The sequence below is a fragment of the Lithobates pipiens genome, unplaced genomic scaffold (assembly GCF_037356315.1).
Source record: "Lithobates pipiens isolate NorthernLeopardFrog02 unplaced genomic scaffold, aLitPip1_a1.2 Scaffold_23, whole genome shotgun sequence".
Taxonomy (NCBI): Eukaryota; Metazoa; Chordata; class Amphibia; order Anura; family Ranidae; genus Lithobates; species Lithobates pipiens.
The window spans coordinates 148703474-148723560 of NW_027507785.1; the positions used below are offsets into that span (position 1 = coordinate 148703474).

At 44.4% G+C, this 20087-nt stretch overlaps 1 protein-coding gene and 1 long non-coding RNA gene across 11 annotated transcripts in view; one reads left to right on the plus strand and one right to left on the minus strand.

Moving 5' to 3' along the window:
- The window catches only part of NOL8 (nucleolar protein 8), an 828826-nt gene that overhangs the window by 496382 nt on the left and 312357 nt on the right, over positions 1-20087 (plus strand). The gene's annotated exons all lie outside the window — the stretch shown is intronic.
- Positions 3742-7325, minus strand: LOC143927952 (uncharacterized). Its single transcript, XR_013262356.1, has 2 exons — positions 7065-7325; positions 3742-4069 (listed from the first exon to the last, which is right to left on the minus strand). It is a non-coding gene; the product is annotated as an uncharacterized LOC143927952 (long non-coding RNA).

Below are 20087 nucleotides of genomic sequence, written 5' to 3' on the forward strand. Positions count from 1 at the left end.
AAAAAAAAAAATGCAGCTGCTACACACAAGGTGCTAGTCACTTGAAAACCAAAAAAAAATTTATATAGCGCTCGCAAACTCAATGAAAAAAATATCACAATGTGTTTAACCACTGGGCACTTAAACCCCCTTCCTAACCAGACCAATTTTCAGCTTTCGATGCTCTCACATTTTGAATGGCAATTACTCAGTCATGCAACACTGTACCTATATGAAATTGTTGTCCTTTTTTTCACATAAATATCTTTCTTTTGGTGGTATTTAATCACGCTGTTTTTTTTTATTTTTGGCGTTAAAGAAAAAAGACCGACAATTCTGTGTAAAAATAAAAAATGCATTTATTTTAATTTCTGTTATAAAATTTTGCAAATTAGTAATTTTTCTTTATATTTTGGCTAAAATGTATAACGCTACATATCTTTGGTAAAAATAACCCAAATCAGTGTATATTATTTGCTCTTTGTTAAAGTTAGAGTCCACAACCTATGGTGCCAATCTCTGAAAATTGATCACACCTGAAGTACTAACGGCCTATTTCATTTATTGGAACCCTAACAAGCCAGGAAAGTACAAATACCCCCAAATTACCTCTTTTTGGGAAGTAGATATTCCAAGGTATTTAGTAAGAGGCATGGTGAGTTTTTTGTAAGTTGTAAGTTGTAAGTTTGTCCCACAATTCTTTGCAAAATCAAGATTTTTTTTTTTCACAAAATTATTATATTAGCAGGTTTTTTCTCACACACAGCATATGCATAGCACAAATTACACCCCAAAACACATTCTGCTACTCCTGATTATGGTGATACCACATGTATGAGACTTTGGCCATATATAGAGGCCCAACACGCAGGGAGCGCCATCAGGCGTTCTTGGAGCATAAATTGCGCATAATTTCTTGACAACCTCTTACACTTTTGAAGGCCCTGGAGCACTAGGACAATAGAAACACCCCAAAAAAATAACCCCATTTTGGAAAGAAAACAACCCAATGTATAATCTATGAGGCATAGCTAGTCTTTTGAACATGCCATTTTTTTTCTACAAGTTTTTTGAAAATGTGTAAAGAAAAGGAAAACACTTTTTTTTTTTTTTTTTTTACACAACCTTGTCCATTTACACAATATTTATAACACATAGCATGTACATACTAAAAATTACACCTCAAAATAGATTCTCCTACTCCTCCTCAATATGGTGATGACACATGTGTGAGACTTTTCCACAGCGTGGCCACATACAGAGGACCAACACGCAGGGAGCACCGTCAGCTGTTCCAGGGACATAAGTTTCAAATCTAATTTGATTACTTATTACACTTTTGTGAGGCACTGTATTGGCATGGATGATAACTGACATGGCATGGTTGAGCATGATTGGGGATGGCTGGACATGAATGAGTATGGCTGGGTATGGCTAATTATGGATGGGTATGCTGAGGGTGGATGGATGAGTATGGATGGGTATGCAGAGTATGGATGGTATAGAACTTGCTGCAATCTACAAACTACTATTCACTTGTCTATTCTCATAGTTAGCTAGTTTATAAAACTCTGCTAGGCACACTGATATAAAGTTAGTTATGAAAACACACAAACTGCTGCTAGTAAAGAGAATATCTTATTTATTTCTCAAGAAATTAGGAAAGCTAAAATAAAGTACTAAAAGACATTACAATATAACAAAGTTTACAATCAGAACATATAATACAAGAATATGATACTTATCACAAGGCCCTCCACGAGGCTTTGTAGCATCGGCTAGGCTCAGATGACCAAGAGAGGGCCAACGCCATGAGGTTTAGGCCCAAGCCAGGATCCAAAGGGGATCCATTTCTCCTACTTGCTCATTCTTTTATACTTCGCTCATACACCATTCAAGCCCAACCCCATTGCCATCCCATCTAGACTTTTGACAAATCACAGTATTTATGGGGCAGTCCTTCAACAGATTATATTACTGTCTGTGCTGCTGTCCTTTGGCATTGTCCATGTTAATCTTTAGGTGCCTGTTGATTTTTTGATCTTGGTCACCCACCGTCAACCAATAGACGTTTCGAAGCCAAGAGCTGAAATGACTTTCCAGACAGCCCCCAGGAAAGCAAATGCTTGGTTGTAAAGAAAGCCTTTTAATTAGCCTGGGTGATCTCTGGGAATAGGAAACAGATATGTAACAGATTTATGACAAATCCAATTCAAACTCTGGATAATACCAAAACACTTTTAACCATAAAAATATGACACCAGACCCTGTTGCTATCCAACGGATGGGTATGCAGAGTAGGGATGGATATGCAGAGCATGGATGGATGGCTCTGTCACCGAGCAGTGCTGTGGATACTACACATGCAGCCCACAGCGCTGCTGCCACCCATCTCTCCACTCTTCGCTCATGCTGGGTGGAGAGGGGAGGGAGGAACTGAAAATCACGCCGGTTTGTTTACATGTGATCGCTGCGTCATTTGAGCCTTGATGCTCTGGGTCCGTAAATTGCGTCTGCAATTTACGGTATTATTGGCGTCATTTCGGGTCCCGTGGAACACACGCCACAACGATCGTTTCACATGTTCGGATTTATATTTGAAGCCTGTTTGATCATATTTTTTGTAAGTACCCATTCCCCTGTACAAATAAATTAGTTTTAATGGTATTTCACTATCAGTTCCATTTTTTTCTTCACTTTTGGGTACCTGTTTTGTCCTGCTGAGAAAAATCTTAAACTTCAGATTTCAAGATATGATCCACATCCACCATTCCTGGATACCATTACAAAACTTTAAGTGACCCACTAGACTGAAAAGCGGGGGGTCATCTCAATCCGGTGAGTGGGGACACATGAGGGGGTGTAGTACACCTGAATATTTCTGAAGCCTTTTGCACTGCTTGCCTTCGGATTGGAGCACTTTTTTGTCACTGTTTTGTTTTGGACATTATTTGGTTTAATATACATTGTGATGTTTTTTTCATTGTGTTTGTGAGCGCTATATTTCATTTTTTATATTTTAGGAGATATTTCATAGTTCAAAACAAAAAGTAAATGCTGCCTTCACTCCTTAGCGATAAAAAGAAATTCAATGGGAAAAACATGAGGATCTCGAAATCTTGTATGGACCAGCCACACAAAGTTCAAAAACGGGCATGAGAATTTTTAAACACACAAACGTGTACTACACATCCATCAACTCACTCATCATTACCGATTTCTGAAGCCATAGCTGAACTACTTCCAAGGTATTTTTATTCTGGGGTCTCGTACCTCCAGACATCAAAGTACCTTCCTAAGGAATACACCTTACTGTACCCTCTCACCATATATGCCAATCTTTAAGGGGTTTAATGGCCTTTTCCCCAAAACTAGACTTCATGTACTGTGCAACTGCCTGACTGTTGGAAGCCTCACATTCCTTCCCTTGCACGGATTGCTCATTACCCATGGCGATTTGAATCGGCTTATCGTCTTACCCCTGCACCCATTTAGGAGAGCACCGCTCTGTGCCTTCTTTTACGGTGGATCGACGGACTACAACCACTATATCTGGTCCAGTCCCCCAACTAAAAACCTTAACCAATGTGACTCTATCGCTTGTTGTCCCAACACTTTTGGCATAGAACTACAGAGTACCACTCTTTTAACAATCAACTATTAACTATGCCAAATGATTCGTCAACAATTACAGATCACCCCCCGAATTATGTCTCTACCCCTCACAGTTGTCAGAAACCATGAATCACACCGAAACAGAAGTACAATTAAATCACACTGTTTATTAAATAAAAAAGTAAATGGAGAAAGTGTAGTCAAAGTATAGCCAGAGTCCAGTAATCGGATCGAGCAGTCAGCCAGCCAGAGTTCAATAACCAGATCGGGTAATCAGCCAGGCCAGAAGTCAAGGATTCAAGTGGAGCAACAGCAAGTGGGATAAGGAGCCAGAAGGGATGTCAGCAAGCCAGTCTTAAACAGAACCGCAGGAGATGGTTTCTTGTGATGTGACCAAGGTGAAGGCAGAGATGAAGTGAGCTGGACAGCTTTAAGTAAGGCAGGTCAGACGAGCATGATCAGGAACAGCTGGTAACTGTGGAGAGAGATGAGAGCTGGCAATTAGCCAACAGCTGAGCAACCAGCCCAAGGAAGGAAGGGCTAAGCCAACAGCTGAGCAACCAGCCCAAGGAAGGAAGGGCTAAGCCAACCCTGACAACAGTGTATACATACACAAGCGCATTGCCCTGTACGACTGTACACTGCGTCGCCAGACTAAATTGCATAGGACACTTACGCCTGCTTTCTCTACATAACAGTGTGGCTTCTCTGTGTACCTAGATATTACAACAATAACATGGAGGCCTCCTGTTTGCTCTCTACCCAAAACTGTATTACAGTATAAACCTTAATTAGATTTAAAAATCAAAATGATTTTGTCATACTTCCAAACACGAGAAAAAAAAAACGCAAGCTCCTCCCACCAACTTCCTGTTGCACCACGGGAGGGGAAGCTTTGTTTCATATTATGTCTACCAAGCCATTACATACATAGTAAGGTTGACTAAAGACACCAGTCCACCCTGAGTGAGTGTCTACAATTGTCCCTATCCCTGTACATTGCACACTCATAACGATCCCTACCCTCAAGGAGCCCACAATCCAAGGTCCCCATTCATATACTAGGGCCAATTTATGGACAGAAGCCAATTAACCTACCAGCATGTCTTTGGAGTGTGAGAGGAAACCAGAGGAAACACTCGCAGGCACAGGGAAAACATACAAACTCCAGGCAGGTAGTTTCATGGTTGGGATTCGAACCAGCAACCCTTTTTACTGCTAGGCGAGAGTGCTAACCACCACATCACTGTGCCGCCCACATAAAAAAAAAATCTATGGCTAACATCATATATAATTCAACTATTTAAAAAACTTTTGTCCAGGAAAGGGTGGAATAAACCCCCATATTGCAAATGGGAGGGAATCCCCCTTGACTTACATATCCCCTGGACAGTCAAACCACAAGTTTTGAGACCGAAATACCACACAACAGCGCAGCAAAAACTCCTGCAAAAAGATTGCTCAAGGAGGTCAAACAAAGCCTTTCTTTCCTACTGCAGGCTATACAATACAAACCTCAGCTCTAGTGATAAAACCCGAAATCATTAAAAATAAAAATAACATACCGCTAAAAGTACAAAAACTCAGTTACAGCTAGTAAATTCAGTGTAAAGTAGAGATTTTCACTTAAAAAGAAAATGGTGCCTAGAGAAAAGGTAGCTCAGACCGCATGGCTACACACAAAGGAATAGAAAATGGCTGATGAAAGCCAGGCCACAACAAAATGGCACCATTAAGACATGAAATGTAGTTGATCCCTCCAAAACAAGATTTCTTCACTAGCTACTAGGGTTGTCCACTTTGAGAGTACAAGCACCAATACTTTTTTAAAGTACTCGCCAATACCGATTACCGATATTTTTTTTAATCTCATGTGACAGTGGCATGTGTCAAGTTTTTTTTTTTTTTTTTATATATATGCAATGTTTTCTTTTTTTTTTTTTAAGGGGGGGGGGGGGGGGGTTGGATGGACAGTGTCTGTGTGTTTTTTTATTTTATTTTTGTTTTACAATAAAAAAAATGTATTTGTTGCAATTATATTTTTTTGTCAGCCCTGTTGGGGGGCTTTGGCGAGATATCAGGGTTCTTAAACGACTACCCCTTTGAGACTGGGAATGGCACTAAGGACACAGATTTCCCAGTCTTTCTCAGCAGCCTCAGCTGTACTGAAAATCAATGGAGAGAAGACAGTGGCTTCTCTCCATTCTTAAACTGAAACATTGTAAACACCGTTTACAATGTTTTAGTTATGTGAATGGACTGACACTGTCCATTCAGAAAAGTAAGGAGCCATATTTACCGGCCCCTACCTATGCTCTCCATCCTGGCAGATCGAGGGGTGGAGGAGGAGAACAGAGGGGACACCAGTACGGAGGGGAACAGCAGCATGGAGGGGGACGCAGAGGAGCAGAGAGGGGGACAGCAGCATGAAGGACACAGGAGCTCAGAGGGTGACAACAGCATGGAGGGGGGCATGGAGGGTGACAACAGCATGGAGGGGGGCATGGAGGGTGACAGCAGCAGAATGATGGGGGACTGGAGGAGTATATGGGGACAGTCAGTGGTGATCGTGTGGGAGAGTTACAAGCACCGATCACCGCTGATTTTACTTTCACTAAAGTAACTGAAAGCCGCGGGGGGGAGAAGCGGAGAAACGGGTCGGCTGTCAGACTTTGAAATTTTTGCAGGGTGATTGGTGCTTGTAACTCTGCCACACGATCACTGCTGACTGTCCCCATATCCTCCTCCAGTCCCCCTCCGTTCTCCTGCTTCTCTCCTCCATGCTGCTGTCACCCTCCGTGTCTGCCTAAAGTATCGGAGCATATACCAAAGTACAAGTAGTCGGGCAAATGCTCGGTATCGGGACAACCCTACTAGCTATACCAACTTCTCCCTACAAAACTACATATTTGAGACTCCACATGAACATGAAAACCTTTTAGACCACATCAACTAGGGCCCATAGGGGACCTCAAACACAGGCTCTCCAACCAAACACATGTCTCTGAAAGTTAGAAGGTCGACAGACACACATTACCAAGACAATGCCGCTTGCATGCTTGATCTTTTAGTCTCAAAACAAAAGAACTCCTCAATGCTATTGTCTAAAATCCTGCAAGACATGTCCCAACAATGCATGGCCGTCCCCCCCCCCCCCCCCTCAGCCACATGGGTTACTTGAATATGCAGAAGCCATTTTCAAACCAAAAGCTTTTCTAAACGATCATCAAAGTCCACTAAACCATCTGTGTCTTGAGTCAGTTAAACAATCTACAAGACTCATGCAATCTACTTGTAATCACAATTCATCCATTTCTATTTCTCATATGCATCACAAACATATTACACAACATACGGTTACTTACATATAACAAACATACAATTAAAATCTCAGCATTATACCAAAAGATGAAAAATTGGTTCTTTTGCAAATCAGAACATACCTAAAGCATCGGACAGAGAAAACATACCCTTTTGTCTAAGGACAAGAAAGTTTGATATCCTGGACTGGGATCCATTCTCCGCCTTTTCTTTGCTGGTTTGTTGCTCCATAAGGTCCTGGCCTGCCTTCTGTGTTGGGGCTTTGGCTATAATCAATCTCACCTGCACCAATGCGCCCTTTCAGTCTGATGGTATAATACATGTTACTTAACCCATGTCTCCCGCATTTCCCCAGTAAACAGACATGGCTATGCTTACATCCTCATCTCAGCACGACTGTCTGCTGAGCAGTGCACTGACTCTTTTATTTACACACACAAAAGAAGTCACATACAGGAAGCCCTGGCTCCAACAGCCAATCACCTCCTCCACAGGTTGTTAATGTCAACACAGGATATGAGTTTTTATACAACAACCAATGACTAAACTTCCTGCTGATGGGAGCTTATCTGCAGGTGTATGTCATGGCAGCTCAAATATGTTGATCAGGCATGCAGGGGTGACACGAGCGCACATCCGCTAAACAGATAATGTCTTTGCAGAGCGAATACATACCCCCAGACGACCGTCTGTGCATCGCACATGGGCTCTTTGGCCGGCAGACATATCCTCACTCCGCAAACACCTCTCCAACCTCAGGAAGTTTTCCCACTACCTAACGGATCTCAACCAGTGTCAGTCTGCCCCAGTCAGCTCTTTAGAACGGGTTGCAGGAGAACTAACACTGGGAGACACTATGACAATACATATTAAAATGCATCTTTGTGACAGACCTAGCCGGGACAGAGGCTTTTTGAGGGGACCGAATGTGAGCCTCTTGCCCACCGATTTTGGACCCTGGCATTTGGGAGAACGGCGCTCTTCGTGAGCTGTATGCCTGGGGACCCCTGAGGTGGTGTTACTTGGATTCAGGTCCATGTACCCCTCAGCCTGCTTCCTGCAGCTCAGTTTTTTTCTGCCTAGTGAAGACGTTTTGCTGAATGTTTGCTTTTTGCGCAAGATTTTAAGGTCCTGTGATCTTCTATCAACAGCCGGCTGGGTGACAGGCTGGATAATCTAGATCCTTGTAGTCTTCCCAGCCTTGCCATCGAACATGTGCAGACCCTAGCTATGTGCTGGGTCAGCCACGATATGCCCCTCAGGCTCCAGGGGCGGCTGGTGAGCGCAACGCTCCAGGGCACACGTGACCATACTACAGATGTCCTTGTCGCAGTGTGCCGTGGCCATCGGCCACCCAGTACTGATCGGAAGTGGGTCTGTTATGGGATGTCCCCAGCTCGTCCAGATGGTAAGTACAGCGCGTCCTACCTCAGCAGCTTTGAGCAGCTGGGCATTTCCTGGGAGGTCGATTAGGGGGTCCCTCTCCTCCCTCTCTTCCCTCCCTGTCCCTATTCCCCCCCCCCCCCCCGTGAGGGATGCTGCATGACGGGCTGCTGAGCAGTGTGTGTACCTGAGCCAGGGGTCCCCCAGGGGGCTCTGACCTTAGATTGGGGGCTGTGCTGGGTGTCTGTGTACCTGGGTATCTGTGGTCTCCCTGCTAGGTGTCTGGAGGTCTGCATGTGCTGATCGTCATAGCGCTGTTCTGTCGCCATTATCTCTGTTCATTGTGTACAGTTGTTTGTCAGCCATTTTTGTTGTGCCTCAGTGGAATGCATGGTCGGGACATTTTTCTGTAGCTCGGCGGCCATTTGCTTTGTGATTATGTCCCTAATACAGGGCGGCTGGCGGCCATTTTGTTGTAGCCCAGCATGGTTTTTATCTTCAGCTCTGGTCCTTGCTGCTCAAAACGGCATGTTTTTTTTGCTCAGGACACCTGGGAGCTGATACTGGATGCAGACACCTGTAACAGAACGGCACAGCGCTCGGTCTGGGTGGTGAGTCCTGCTGTGTGGGCCCCCCAGTCTACATCAGCTAGGAGGGTGGGATTGTGAACCTGTCTTAAGTCCCCAAGGGTGGCAGACAGGGTGGGTCAGCATGGCTTCAGAAACTGGTGTTCCTTTCCCAGAGCTCCCTGCAAATGCAACCGGCTCATCTGCAAACAGTGCAGTGCCTTTGGACGATTTGTCGGCGGTCCTTGAAACGTTTTTTGCCAGGTTGGAGGCGGTGTGCGCTCGCAAAGGTGGTAAAAAGTGGCCCCTGCCGCGTCCCCCCCTCCCCATCCTCCGGTGAGAGCTCTGTCACAGACTCAGGCCCCGCTGAGACTGGTGACTCCTGTTCTGTTTCAGATGACGCTGACCAGGACCGATCGGACAGTGAGGATGAGTCCCCGTCCAGGTCCGCGCAAGACAATTCGGTAGTTGGAGCACTTATTACAGCTGTGCGTGATACCCTGACAATTCAGGATACAGCAGCTTCCTCTGCTGAAGTAGCGGCCCCTTTTGGGTCCCGTAAGTCAACCCGTACACCTAAGGTGTTTGCGTATCTGACTTATTTAGGTAAGTTCATATACAAGGAATGGGGAAGCCCGCAACGGACCTTCTCGGTCCCCAAAATAATGGGAGAGCGCTACCTCTTTGAGGAGAGCCGCCTTAAAAAATGGTTGGCTCCTCCAGTTGTGAACCCCCCGGTATCCTGATTAAACAAAGTAACCACGATCCCAGTAGAGGGGACTCCTGCATTTAAGGACCCTACCGACAGGAAGGCAGAGGCAGTGGCCCGTTCCTTGTTCATGGTTGTGGGGTCAGCAATGCAACCAGTACTGACCACAGCACTTGTGTCGCAGACAATTACTGAATGGGCAAAACTTTTCTGCTGTGAATTGGAGAAGCAGGGACTCCCTGCTCTGGTGGCTGAGGTCCCCGGCACTTCACTCTGAGAAGTCGTTCCTATCTCTGCATTGGACAGAGATCACAACGGACGCCAGTCTGACCGGCTGGGGTGGAATACTGGGAATACAGTTGACCCAGGGCCTCTGGTCGGGGGAGGAATTCAGGTTGCCGATCAATGTGCTCGAGCTCCGAGCGATCAGGTTATGCCTCTCCACATGGTCGACGAGACTAAGAGGGCGTCCGATCAGGATCCAGTTAGACAACGCCATGGCGGTATCATATGTCAACCATCAAGGAGGAGCAAGACGCTTAGCTGCAGCATGGAAGGTCGCTCACATCCTTCAGTGGGCAGAGCGACATGTACCGGCCTTGTCGGCCATTTACATCCCCGGAGTAGAAAACTGGCAGGCGGACTACCTAAGTCGCCGGATGCTGGACCCAGGATAATGGGCATTGCATCCGGAGGTGTTCAGGCTGCTGTGCCTGCGGTGGGGCACACCAGACACAGATCTCCTGGCCTCCTGTCTCAATCGGAAGGTGCTAAGATTCGAAAACCAGGACAAGAGATCCTTGGGCAGACATGTCAGATGCACTGGTGGCTCCATGGGGTTAGAACCGACTGATCTATGCCTTTCCAAGGGGATTCCAGTGATACTGATTGCCCCAGATTGGCCTCGGCATCCCTGGTACGCCGACCTAGTACACCTGGTTGCGACCGCTCCCTGGCGACTATCGTTGCGAGAAGACCTTCTGTGTCAAGGTCCGATTCTCGATCCTGCTTTACCATCGTTGGTTTTAACGGCATTGCTTTTGAGAGCCAGGTGGTAAGGAACCGGGGCCTGTCGGACTATGTGATTTCAACTATGTTGAGGGCACAAAAATCTTCTCGGAAGATATACCATCGTACCTGGAAGGCCTAAATCTTCATGTGTGAGGAGAAGGGGTGACATCCGCGCACCTATTCCGTTTCCAGGATCCTGCTGTTCCAACAACGAGGAGTAGACCAGAAATTGGCTTTAAGCACCATTAAGGGACAAATATCGGCTTTGGCTTTTTTTTTTCACAATGACCCCTGACATCTCACTCTCTAGTGAGCACTTTTGGGTTCCGGCATGTAGTCCCTCCGGTGCATCCACCTTTGCCTCGTGGGATCTGAACCTGGTTTTATCGGCACTTGAGAAACCGCCGTTTGAGAACAGGGAAATTCCCTTGTTGACGCTTTCTCAGAAAGTGGTATTTTTAGTGCCCATTACATCGGCCAGGAGGGTTTAGGAACTGACGGCCTTGTCTTGCAAGTCACCCTATTTGGTTATCCGTAAGGATAAGGTGGTGTTGTGTCCGAAAACCTTCTTTTTTGCCAGAGGTGGTTTTTGGCGTTTTACATCAATGAAGACATTGTGTTACCATCTCTCTGTCCTAAACCAACACATCCTAAGGAGGTTGGCCCTTCATTCCTTGGACGTGGTCTGGGCTCTAAGGGTATATTCGTCTGCCATGGCTCCCTTTCTGAAGTCACTCTTTGTTCGGCTCGGTAGCTGGTCCGAAAAAAGGTATGGCAGTCTCTTCGGCCATCATTTTCAGGTGGATCAGACAGATTGTGGTACAGGCCTATGCCTTGAAGGGGCAAGTGCCCCCCTTTCCTGTCACGGCCCATTCCACTGTTGCATTTCTGAACTCTTTCGTCTGTTTTAAAGAAACTGTTACTTTTGAGTATTAATGCACTGTTTAATTTGTTGACCGCAAGTTCTGATGCGCTTAGTTAAGATGGTGACTCCCCTTCTAGGGAGCACCGTTGGATGTAGGTGAAGTTTTATTGCTGTTCCTACCCCTTGGGGACGTCCCTACGGTCAAGATTACTGGAGCTGTGTCAGTCAATGAACAAAAGAGAAAATAGGATTTTTGTACTCGCCGTTAAATCCTTTTCTCTGAAGTTCATTGACTGACACAGCACCCTCCCCTCCTATTGATTTACGTTATGCTGCTTGTTGACGTACTGAGCTGCAGGAAGCAGGCTGAGGGGTTATTACCAGAGGCACCGCCCCCTGTGCGGAACTGTAAAGTTTTTTCACATGTATTACATGTTCTGCCTAGTCCTCTGCTGAAGGTGGCGTAATAACCTTATGGTCAAGATTACTGGAGCTGTAGCCATCATTGAACTTTAGAGAAAAGTATTTTACGGTGAGTACAAAAATCCTATTTTTTTATATGTATAAAAATCTTGCAGATAAAATGCAGACCACTAACTGAATCTCTCTAATTAGATAGAGGCATCACGTTAGTATAGATCAAATCCTGTAATCATCTTGTAATGCACAAGAAAAGCTCTACATGTTTCGCAATTTGAATTCTTCTTTGGGAGCTGATAAAATATTCTGTGGAAAGGAGAGAGATTCAAGTAATCAATAATCATAAACAATAGCAAATTGATAGACTCAGATTTTTTGCAGGAGTTACCAAAAGGTGATCAAAGAGAGGACTCCCAATAGTGGCGTGCAAGTGGTGGCAAACAAGTAGATGTGGGGGTGTGCCTAGTAAGAAGTGTATTAAACAATAAGAGAGAAACTAAGTAGTGACATAAATAGGGTAAATGACCACTATTTAACCACTTAAGCCCCGGACCATTTTCCAGCTAAAGGGCCAAGCCCCTTTTTGCGATTCGGCACTGCGACGCTTTAACTGATAATTGCGTGGTCGTGCGATGTGGCTACGAAACAAAATTGACGTCCTTTTTTTCACACAAATAGAGCTTTCTTTTGGTGGTATTTGATCACCCCTGCGGTTTTTATTTTTTGTGCTATAAACAAAAAACTGCGAAAATTTTGAGGAAAAAAAAAACGCATTATTTTTTACATTTTGCTATAATAAATATCCCTCAAATATATATATATATATATTAAAAAAAATTTCCTCAGTTTAGGCCAATACGTATTCTTCATATTTTTGGTAAAAAAAAAAAAATCGCAATAACCATTTGGTTTGCGCAAAAGTTATAGCGTCTACAAAATAGAGGATAGTTTTATGGAATTTTTATTAATAATTATTTTTTACTAGTAATGGCGGCGATCAATCGATTTTTATTGTGACTGCAACATTATGGCAGACACGTAGGACAATTTTGACACATTTTTGGGACCATTGGCATTAATACAGCAATCAGTGCAATTAAAAATGCACTGATTACTGTAAAAATGTCACTGGCAGTGAAGGGGTTAACCACTAGGGGGCAGTGTAGGGGTTAAGTGTGTGTGTGTGTGTGGTTTTTTTTTTTTTTATGACAGGAACAGGGCCCACAGGGGCTGGCAGATTACAAAGTAACATACAATACTGATGATTGTTGTGAAATACATAACATATCCTATAACAGTCTATGTCCCTAGAACATTAACATAAAGGGGATATATAACAAGTTAGTGGTAGGTGTTGCGTCAGATTCCAGTATCTTCTTCCCCCAGCTCGAAGGCTAGGTGGGGTAGATCTTGTACGGTATGCTCTAAGGGACGACGTTCATGTGGGGGAGGTTTCAATTCCCTCTCATCTATATTCAGTATATTGTCATGTATTGTTGGAGTTATGGGGTGTTCCAGTCCCGTGAGACCCGCTTTCCTATTTTATTTTTGTAAATTAGTCCCCATACTCTCCCCACCCGTAGTCCCCTTAATGTGGGGAGCAACCACGGTGTGGAGCATAAGACTAGAAATTGAAAAATAGTAGGAAGTGTAGTGATAGAACAAGTAGAAAGGTGGGTGGGAAAGGTGGGGGGGGGGGGGGGTGGAAGCTACCCACCACCTAGGACACATCGGTTTAATGGTGGGTTCTAGATATATAGATATATATATCAAGTCATATTGCTACTTGGGCATCTCAGAGACCCAGTGTTATCCGTTTTGTGTTTGCGTGTCTAATACAGAACTTCTCAGTGCCTGACCTTCAGCTGAGCATATGAAGGAAGTCCATGGTTGCCAGGTTTTGGTAAATGTCTCCTGTCTGTTTTGTGTAGAAAGGACCAGATCTAACATTTTCCTTATTTCCTCCACTTTTTGGAGCCATAAGTCGATGGTCGGCGAGAGAGCAGATTTCCAGCAGAGCGGAATGCAGGCTTTAGCTGCATCCAGCAGGTGAAGAATCTTTTTGCATATTCTGTCAGGAATATTTGATTCATGTAAAAGGAAAAAAGCCGGGTCGGCTGTAATGGTCCATTCCGTAAGTTTTTGTATGGTCTCGTGTATTATTTTCCAAAAGTATGTCAGTTTGGGACATGAGCAGAAAATATCTAATAGGGTCCCCTTCTCTGTTAGGCAACGCCAGCACTGGTCTGATGCTGTCGTGAAGAATTTGTGCAGTAACTCTGGGGTCCTATACCACCGTGAGAGGATTTTATAATGGTGTCTTGGGTTCTGGCACAAATGAAGGATTTATGTATGTATCTAAGAATACGTGTTGTCTCTTGGGAGTTAAATTGGGAGTTCAGTTCTGCTTCCCATTTAAGTAGTCCCGGAGGTGTGAATTCCGCTGGGGGTGCATTTACAAGCGTATAGGTCAGTGAGAGTGTGTGGAAGGTTCCCCGTTTTGAGACTTCCTCAAATGTTGTGAGCGTTTGGTCTCTGGGGGGGGTTGGATGGAGTTAAGGAAGTGGTGTAACTGAAGTGTTTGCATAAAGTCTTGGCGGAACAGGCCTGTGGGGTCAGAAAGCTCTGTAATCGATTTCCATCGTCCTCCAGAGCTAAAGTGGGATGCTTGATGCATGCCCGAGTCAGCCAATGTCCGGAAGGGCCCATCCTGTATACTTGGTATGAATAGTGGGTTACCCAGTATGGGATACAGTGGTGAATTCTGTGGAGGAGAGAGAGGTCTGGGAGATGAGTCGGGCGCAGACCCGTGACGTGTTGCCAATCGGTGGGTGTTGCTTGACCTCTGGCGACAATCCCAAATAACACCATGGGGTACCGCGGAGTGGAACTGTACTTTGTGCCTGTTCTAATTGAGCCCAAAGCTTGGTTTCCTGGTGACAACACCAATCTATCAGTCTCCCTAAGTGTACTGCCTGATAGGAAGTGCGAATATTGGGCAGTGCCAGTCCCCCGCACGATTTAGGAACAACGAGCAGTGTGTTAGCTATCCTAGGTCTTTTCTTAGCCCATACAAATTCTGTGAATATCGATTGTATCTGTTTGAAGTAGCTGGTTTGGTAAATGTGAGGGCAGGGCCTGCATTAGGTATAAAAATGTCAGGAGTATAGTAATTTTTAGAATATTGCAACGTCCTAGCCAGGAATGTAAACCAGATTGCCATTTAATTGGTAGTGCTTTTACTTTTTTTTAGAAGGGGTGGGAAGTTGAGTTCGCACAGCTTTGATAGTGTTGGGGGGATGTATGTACCTAGATACTTTAAGGCGTTACCCGTCCATTTCAGCTTGAAGCTGGACTGGAGGTGTGTAAGTTGTGTCAACGGGATCTTCACGCCCATCGCCTCTGACTTAGCAAAATTAACGGTGTTGTGTATATTGCTGAAATCCATTTCATCATATTGCTTCCTAGACCCACATGTTTCAATGTGGCAAACATGAAAGCCCAGTTTACCCTATCGAAGGCCTTCTCGGCGTCAGTGCTGAGAGACACTCAGTGTGTTGGCCAGGGTGGCCCGATGGAGCAGATTCAAGACTTTGGTGGTATTGTCCCTCGCCTCCCTAGATGGGACAAAACCCACTTGGTCCAGATGTATTAAGTGAGGTATATGCATCTGCAGTCTAGAGGCTATTATTTTAGTGAACAACTTAAGATCTGTGTACAATAAGGATATTGGGCGATAATTCCCACACTGGGTCGGGTCCTTACCTTCCTTGTGTGTGTGTTGTTTTTTTATCTGTAGGGGAGCGTGGCTTGGCGTCTGACGTCACTGTTCATCTTTCCCTATAACAGAGGAGAGGTTTGTTCGGGTGATCGGGTCCCGTGGCCACAGTCAAGGAGCTCAGGACCGGGTGGCGAGTGCGCCGCCGGCGGAGCGCTCGCGACTCACAGCTGGGCACTTAAAGGGCAACGTACCTGTACGTGCTTGTGCCCAGCCGTGCCATTCTGCCGTCGTACATCGACGTGAGACGGTCCTTAAGTGGTTAATGTGCATAATAATCCTATCAAGGGTTAATCAGAAATTATTTATCCTCTTTCAAAGAACTGATTTCATGCAAAAGGGAAAGGAATAAACAGTCCCAGAAAGTCAAACTGAAGTTCAATAGGCCTACCTTAGGTGAGACAACACAAAAGGCAGGTCTCAATATATACTACGGTAAGTAGACATAATGCTGTGGGTATGATAGGTGAAGCTGTAAAAAGCAATTAGCAACATATCCTAAAAAATAGGTAAATATAAGTAATCTTGGTAATTCAAACTATATTGAGCCAAAAATAACTTAAAATGGATAAATTAGTATTCTCACCTTGCAACATTGATAATTGGCACAAGGTAAAATATCAAGAAGGAAATAAATAACTGTGTGACCACATATCTAACAGCCAAACAGCAGCACTCACATGGATGTTAGTGAGCAAACAATGCAATCAGTCATCTGGTAGCAGTCTCAGACCATCTAGGAAATGAAAAAACCAAACAGCTGGGACTAAAAACAAACCAAGATACCAAAGCGGGGATACAACAAATCAAATATCACAAAAAGTTTAGTACATATACCTTTCAAATCTGGATGTTCTGCAGAAAGAGCCAGGACACACACCACCCCTTTCAGGAGGTACCATGGTGTAAGGCTGAATGAAAAGCCTTATATGCACGTCCCCCTCAGGTGCACGGAATCAGCGTGTCACCTAAGTCAGCCAGGAAGAGGGTTATGCGTGCACTTCCTCATAATGGATGCACATGTGCAGTAGGCAAAAAAAAAAACACCTGCAATATATGCGACCAAAAGGGAAGGACGCAGCCCTCAAGTTTAAGGTCAGAAGGCACCACCCGGTGGTCAAACCTAGAACAACAGCGTATAAAAACGCTGAGAAGGCCGATGGAACTAACCTAATAATGAATGTTAAAGAAACCAGGTGCAACTACAGGGGAATAATAGAGAAGGGAAAGGCACTGCTTTATTTTTTTGGATTCCCACAGTGCCATCCTGTGTTGAAGTTTTGAAAAACGTATTGATTTATCCCTCATTATGGGCTTTACTAAAAAGAGTACAGCGCATCCGGAAACTATTCACAGTGCTTCACTTTTTCCACATTTTGTTATTTTACAGCCTAATTCCAAAATGGATTACTGTATTTATCAGCTTATAACACGCACCTTTTCCCCCTTAAAATCAGGGGGAAATCGTGGGTGTGTGTTATATGCTGATCTCCCACTGATTGTGGGGAAAGGAGCGAGCGGAGCCGAGATACACAAAGCCGAAGTATACTCGGCTTCTCTTGCAGTCCCGCCCACCTCCACTGATTGCGAGAGGAGAGAGCGCCGCTGACATACAGAAAGCCGAGTGTACTTCGGCTAGTTTCGGCTCCTCTCGCAGTCCCGCCCCTGACTGTGAGCAGAGCCGAGTCTAGCCGAAGTACACTCTGCTTTCTGTATGTCAGCAGAGCTTGCTCCTCTTGCAATCAGTGGAGGTGGGCGGGACTGTGAGAGGAGCCGAGTCTACTTTGGTTTTGTGTATCTCAGCTCTGCTCGCTCCTCTCCACTCAGTCAGCGGGGGATCAGCACCAAATTTAAATAGGAGACTGGGTAAGGCTGCAAGGAGACTGGGCAAGGCTACAGATGGACACTGATAAGGCTGCATTGATGGGCATTTAAATGTAAGTTTTTTCCTTAAACTTCTCTCCTAAAACTTTTTTTTCCTTAAAATTACCTCCTAAACTCGGGGTGCATGTTATACGCTGATAAATACGGTACATTCATTATTTTCCTACAAATTCTACAAACAATACCCCATAATGACAACGTGAAAGACATTTGTTTGACGTATTAAAAAAATAAAAAAATCACATGTACATAAGTATTCACAGCCTTTGCCATGGCGCTCAAAATTGAGCTCAGGTGCATGCTGTTTTCACTGATCATGCTTGAGATGTTTCTACAACTTGATTGGAGTCCATCTGTGGTAAATTCAGTTGATTGGACATGTTTTGGAAAGGCACACACCTATCTATATAAGATCCCACGGTTAACAGTGCATGTCAGAACGTAAACTAAGCCATGAATTACAACAAATTTGTCTGTAGACCTCTGAGACAGGATTGTATTTAGTCACAAATCTGGGGAAGGGTACAGGAAATTTTCTACAGCATTGAGGTACCATTGAGCACAGTGGCCTCCATCTGTGAATGGAAGAAGTTTGGAACCACCAGGACACTTCATAGAGTGGGCCGCCCGGGCAAACTGAGTGATCGTTGGAGAAAGGACTTAATTAGGGAGGTGACCAAGATACCGATGGTCACTCTAACAGAATTTCAGCGTTTCTCTGTGGATGTCACACAGCCCCGAGAGTCAAACTGTAGGCGTCTTCAAAATAAACATCAAGGTTCATATACGCTTACCAGAGATGTTGGACTCGACTATCATAAGACGAGTCAATCGAGCATGAATGCACCCATGGGACAGGTCCACGATGACTATATATCCGTTGTCAGGAGATTACTGGATTGTCCTTACTCCAACTTCACACGGTATCGACCATGAATATAATGGATACTGCAGGCGGTACCAGGGCAGGAACTCCAGTGATGGCAAATGAATGACCAAAACCAACCCTAATGAGGGTGCTGGAACCAAATGGTGAAGCTCAGCAGCACTTGCATCGGTACACAAGAAAGAAAAAGGGGGAGGGGGGGGCTCCAATAGCGCAGGTCAAAAGACAGCTTTTAATAGGTAAAAACCAATGTACAAAAAAATGTATAAAAACAATCACATGTGATAAAAGCAATTTTTGGAATAGAGTAATAGGGTAACTCTACCTCTATTCCCCATATTGCTTTATCACATGTGATTGTTTTTATACGTTTTTTGTACATTGCTTTTTACCTATTAAAAGCTGTCTTTTGACCTGCGCTATTGGAGCCCCCCCCTCCCCCTTTTTCTTTCTTGTGTACCGATGCAAGTGCTGCTGAGCTTCACCATTTGGTTCCAGCACCCTCATTAGGGTTGGTTTTGGTCATTCATTTGCCATCACTGGAGTTCCTGCCCTGGTACCGCCTGCAGTATCCATTATATTCATGGTCGATACCGTGTGAAGTTGGAGTAAGGACAATCCAGTAATCTCCTGACAACGGATATATAGTCATCGTGGACCTGTCCCATGAGTGCATTCATGCTCGATTGACTCGTCTTATGATAGTCGAGTCCAACATCTCTGGTAAGCGTATATGAACCTTGATGTTTATTTTGAAGACGCCTACAGTTTGACTCTCGGGGCTGTGTGACATCCTGTGTATTCACCTACGTGTCTAGATGGACATTTGATGTTTCATTTACCTCTTTGTGGACTTTCTCACTTACTTTTTGTTTGATTAATCTCACTCACAAGTTTGAACTGTTTATATGTTTGGTTTAGTGCTAGATATTCACCACTATTACTGATTTGGACATTATGTAGTATGGTTTGTAGAATTTTGAGGAAAATAAAGAATTTAATCCATTTTGGAATAAGGCTGTAACATAAAATGTGTAAAAAGTGAAGCGCTGTGAATACTTTCCGGATGTACTGTAAGTTGCGATAATATTGGTCCACTGACCTAATTCACCATGTTCTCTGCTGCAATGGACAGGACTAGATACAAGCAAATCTTGCGGTTTATGCACTTCAATGACAATGAACTATGTTGTCCTCGGGGTGACCCTGGATATGATCGGCTCCAAAAAATTTTCCCCTCGTAAACCACTTCAACCAAAAATTTGCAGCATGGTTTACCCTGATCAAGATGTCTGATTAATTTTTCTTGCAGCCTTTTTTTTTTTTAACCGTTTCTCCCCAGCAAGCGTGCCGGATATGGGGTCAAAATGTATAAGCTCTGTGACAGGGCAACAGACTATGCATGTAGTGCGCTGCATTATTTTTATTTTTGTTTTAATTATCACACAATGTATCTGACTGTTTTTTTGCTAGCGGCTTTTTCCACTTTTTCTAGAATTTGTCAGCGCATTTTCTCTTTACTTGCACAGATCTATACATGTAGTTTCCTGGTTTACGAGGAAAAAGCTAGCGGTGTGGAGCCCCCCCAACTGCCCAGACTCCATAGGGAGCAGCGGCAAGATTGTTTGGGACATGGTGTCACCCTTTTTCCGAAATGATTACCATTTATA